Source organism: Lycium barbarum, chromosome 6, assembly GCF_019175385.1.
Source record: "Lycium barbarum isolate Lr01 chromosome 6, ASM1917538v2, whole genome shotgun sequence".
NCBI classification, from domain to species: domain Eukaryota; kingdom Viridiplantae; phylum Streptophyta; class Magnoliopsida; order Solanales; family Solanaceae; genus Lycium; species Lycium barbarum.
Genome location: NC_083342.1, coordinates 39,605,579 through 39,611,173, shown reverse-complemented (window position 1 = coordinate 39,611,173; position 5,595 = coordinate 39,605,579).

Here is a 5,595-nt window from a genome sequence, read left to right as displayed (position 1 = left end):
TTATGATAGTTGTCCCTTCAAGGTGAGATATAGCAATGATGATTGTTCCATAATATAAATCGGAGGTTATCGACCTTACGTCACTCCTATAAAGAAGTAGCTTTTATTTGGGCTCTCATGCATGCTATGAATATTATATATGTAAATAGATATTTTGCGATATTACTGAGTCCTATTATGGTCGGGTATCGATATTACCGAGTCCTATTATTTTTGGGTACCGATATTACCGAGTCCTATTATGATCGGGTACTGATATTGTATAGTTATGTATGTGGATATATGAAACTTTTCTTCTAGAAAAAGGTTAAGTGAGCATGATGAATGTCTTAAAAGGTATCATGAGGTATAAACGGTTCTTTTATCTTACGCTATTCTTCATGCTTTTATCATGTTACTATTCATGCGTTATATACTCAGTACATTGTTCGTACTGATGTCTTTTCTTGTGGATGCTGCGTTCATTCCCACAGGGAAGCAGGGAGACAGATCTGATCCTTAAGAGCTTCATCAGTAGAGTTTTAGGAGCGTTCCATTTTCTTCGGAGCCGCAGTCTATTTTTATTACTCTTTTGTGTATATACTTGGGCATAGCGGAGTCCTGCCCCGTCTTTATGGATTCCTGTATTCGATATAGAGGCTCGTAGACAGATATATGTAGCTAGATGTCCTATAACCTTATTAGTTCATATTGTTGTATAATATTATGGCAGCCTTGTTGGCTTGTGTTTATAGGCACAATTGTTGATGATTATATAGAGATATGTCAATATCTTGTGATATGTGCCCTTACAGAGTATGATGCCCATGAGCTATCTTTGTGGTCCACCCAGAAATGATTGTGAGATGTATGTTCAAATGTACTCGGTAGGTTAGCTCTGGGTGCCCGTCATGGCTCTCTGGTTGGGTTGTGACAAAAATGACCAACTAGGGGCTTGGTACGCCCCTAGTCTAACCCTGTCTCCTTACATTTTTGTAAATTTATTTTCAATTTGATGTATTTGTAAGGATGTGTATGCAAACCAATATTATAGTGGAAAAAACTTATGGTTGCAATTAGACGTCTTACGACAACGGTTCTTATGTTGTTTAGTCGACTTTAGGTCCCCGTGACCGTTTTCAAGAATCACGGACTTAACATAACGTTTATATGACTGCGTATAAATTTAGAACTTAGCAAAACTATTTTTTCTTCAATAAGTATGAACCAACAAATGATTTTTCCTAAAGTCTTAAATGGTGGTCATATTCTATAGCAAGAGTTGTTTTCAAAACTGAGTTTTTAACTCAACCAGTTTTTTACCGCAATCAAGGGATTTTTTTTCCAGCTTAGCTTTCAATAAAGGGGTCCAATATCCCCCAACTTATGCATTTTTTCACCTAAAAACAAATCGTAAATCTTTAACAAAGATTGGATTAGTTTTTTCTAAAACCAACTTTCTTCTTATAAGAATTGAAAAATCCGTTTTTGTTTAAGTATAAGACTAAACAAGGACTCCTAAAATATGATGCTATTTTGGCCCATAGCAGGCCCAAATGAACGAGTATTTTTACTCGAGATATACTCATTTTTTAAATATGAAAACGCCCTTATAGCTTATAAAACCAAATCGTAATACATAATTTCGAATAAGGCTGAATGTACATATACAGACTAACCCGAGCCAAGTGTATGAGTATAATTAGGACTTAATTTATAAATCAAGACTCATTTTTATAAACTCATATACTCCTTATACATAAGGGAGACTATTTATACACGGATATTACAAATCCGGAACTATGATACCCTATATATAAAGGGGATATATTCAATTTTTTCCAAAAAAACATATGATATGCATGACTATTCTTTTTGAGGGAAAGTATACACAAAATAAGCAGTTTAAACAAATACTCATACACTGGAATTTGAAAGTCAACCGCATAGTACGGATCTTTAATACTGGGGTGCCTAACAATTTTCCCAGGGGATCATCAGAACCCTTACCTAGAACTCTGGATTACGAAGGTTTTTTCATTACATTTGAATAAACCCTTCAAAATCAATTTTCCCAATTTCCTATCGTCGGTTGCATTGCATTGCATTGGACTTATCTTATTCTTGTGATGGGTTGATGATTGTTGTTGATAATGTTGTGTTGTTGTGCTGTTGTGCCTATCTGCCTATTCTGTTGATTCTATTAACATATGCATGATACTAACCTTAGTCGGCCTATGATATCTACCGGTAAATAGTGTTTGTACTGATAGTACCTTGCTGCACTTTCTATTTAAGTGCAGATTGTGTGCCAGAATCTTGGTCCTGACCTTACATTTAGCCTGAGGCCATTTTCCGTTCAGATCAGAGGGTGAGCTCTTATCCATGCCATGCCACCTGAATATCTTTCATTATTGATGTCTACTTAATTTCCAAACATTATACTATTTATAGACAGTTATTTATTCTTAGACAGCTTTATGTTTTAGAGTCCTTGTACGATGACTTTTGAATCTTTAGGGTTGTAATAGTTTAGAATTTCGCACTTTATTTTATTATGGCATGACTAGACAGTTTTATGATTCTCCATTGTTATTGATTTATAATTGGCTAAATGAATGAGATTTTGGTTAAGGGGATGGTTCGCCCACTAGGAGGTTTAGTGTGGATGCCATCACGACGGGTTGGTTCGTGACACATGCTTATCCAGTGTTTGCCTTTAGATGTTTCAGCCTAATCTAGTTTCAATGCAGTCCTTTATGTCTGTCACTTCTGTCACGACCCAGCTAGGAGCCGCGACGGGTACCCGGAGCTAGTTACCGAGCACCGCTCACTCTACTACTTATCTTGCCCATCTAATATTCTTTTATCAATTTACATACCAGTTGTAGGAAAATCATAATTAAACAAACATAATTACTTTATATACAATTGCCTTTCGGCCATCAAAATAATATACACGCATATGAAAACGTCTTGTGAGACCATCTAACCCACACTGCGTATCTACGAGCCTCTACTAACATACTGTATATACATGGACGGAACAAGACTCTGTCGTGCCCAAAATATGCATATATACTAAAAGGATAATCCTAAGCACCTCCGGACGATGGAGTGCTTTCAACCAGCAAACTGCTACTGAGGATCTGGGCCAAGCTCTCCTCTCTGTCTACCTGTGGCCATGAACACATCGTCCGAAGAAAGGACGTCAGTACGAATGTTGTACTGAATATGAGAAGCATAAACAATGAAAGAAAACATCAACAATATAGTGATAACATCAACATGAAATATCTGGATCTGTCTGATAATCATAAAGGAAATCATGCGTGCCATCTTACTAATACTCATCCTCATAACATATATGCATCATATGCAAGCTGCCCGCCCATGTCGGAACAGTGTGATAATCAATAATATTAGCCCGCGTCCAGGCCTCCCGCGTCCGGGGTACCATCTCATGCCGCCCACTAGTGGTGTCTGCCCATGCTAAAGGGTCATGGTATATCCGTATAGCTGCCCGCCTTGGCGGTGACTGCCCGGCCAACTAGGCACGGTGTAAAATGCTCATGTCATGCTTATCATAAAATGCTCATAATAATAATATACTCATCATAAAATACTTATCTCATTGTAATACATGCATAAGGCTCAAGATCAACTTTACTCTATCGGGGTGTCGTAAGGTCGTGATCCCCCGATTCCATTATGGAACAACTATTGATACTCTGCCTCACCTTGAAGGAACTAGTACATAAGGTGAGTGTAAGCGATAATTAACATCATCATTATACTAGCATCATCATATCGTATTCCTCATCTTATATAGACATTAAGGAGTTAGACTCTTAGCCTTTCAGACTATAGGAACTCATGAAGAGAATAGGAATTTCGTGCTACAAGATTCATGCCATCAGAAAGAAGGGACTAGCCTCACATACCTTGGTCGCTTAGTTAGGCTATCGCTCGCTTGCTCTTGTTCAATGTCACGTCGTTACCTTCATAAGAAAATTCGTGTCTACATTAGTAAACTACCCGCAAGAACGCGTCGTCAAGTCTAGGAAGAATTGGGCAGCACTTCTCTTGTTTATACTATTTTTCCCATGTTTTATATTAACTCCCAACATTCATAGCATTACTCACAATATCGAAATCAACAATCGTCGTTTACGTACATTTGGCAAAATCCACCATTTTCCTCCAATTTTCTCTTATTTCTACTTCTAGCTCATCTTTGCGTTTTCATGCATTCAATGCTTGTTTCATGATGTAAACATCATTTATAACGTATTAGTACTCACAACACTTCAATATCATAGTTCAATTCCACTATCATTCATTCATGTCACTATTCATTCAATAATGACATATTTCTATGTTCTTCTACATCTCAAGTGTCTAAGCTTCCCAATACTTCAAACAACATGGAATAATCATGAAACTTACCTTGGATAGTGGTTGAACAATCCTTAAGTTGAATTGCTTCACTTAGACAAAACCCTAGTTTCACCTTCTTGGGAATTACTTGACTTAGATGATCCCTTGATGTGTTTTTGCACTTGATTTCATAGGTTTAGTGTTGTTGTCCTTGATGTTCCTTGGATTCTTTTGAATTTCTATGGATGAAGTATGTGGAGAGTTCTGGAGCTTTTCTTGAAGTGTATGGATGAATAATGAAATAAAGTGAGCTTTGGTCCCTTTTTAATAATCCCAAAATCTGATCTTTAATGAATTCTCGTCGGGTGAACAGTGGTCGTAAACTGCAGTTTACGGACCGTATTGTGGTTTACGGTCCATCTTCCATGATCGTGTTTAAGCAATTCAAAAACAGAAGGTTTGGCTGAGTGTCATGGCACTTTATGACTAGGGTTTACGGTCCGTAAACCAGTTTACGGGCCGTCCTCCAAGTCGTTTTTAATCATTTTCACCATTTACAGAAAGTCTTGGCTGAGGGACCTGGTGGTTTACGACCCGGTTTACGGGCCGTATTCTGGGTCGTTTTTAACCATTTAAACACTTAACAGAAACTTGAGATTTTTGACGCAATGAAATACGATTGCACTATACGGTCCGTAAATCACTTTACGGGCCGTATAATGCCATATACGACCACTGGGTGAAAAATTTTCTGCAACTTTATTATTTCCAAAAATGCAAAATTAGCCATTCCCGACTTAGTAAAACACCATACACTCAAGTCCTTCATTGTTCTACTCATCACACAAGTACGGAAAAATTTCCGAGGTGTAACATTCTTCCCCCCTTTTGGAACATTCGTCCTCGAATGTTCGACACTCGGGAATTCTAGAAAAATTTCGCTAGAGTTTCCTTTGTAATTTGGCACTACCAATTTACCACAACGACCCATAATATCATCGCCTCACAGGGCTATATCACAATATCAGCATATTTATGGCCACACACGACCAAAAACATAAAACTGAAACATTCATACCTCATATCGTCGACGTCTCATCTTGAATCTCTTCTGGGGATTGGAACAAATGGGGGTACATAGATTTCATCTTCTCCTCCGCTTTCCAAGTCATTTCTTCCCGATTATTGTTCCGCCATAGCACTTTGACTGAAGCAACCTTTTTATTCTGAAGCCTT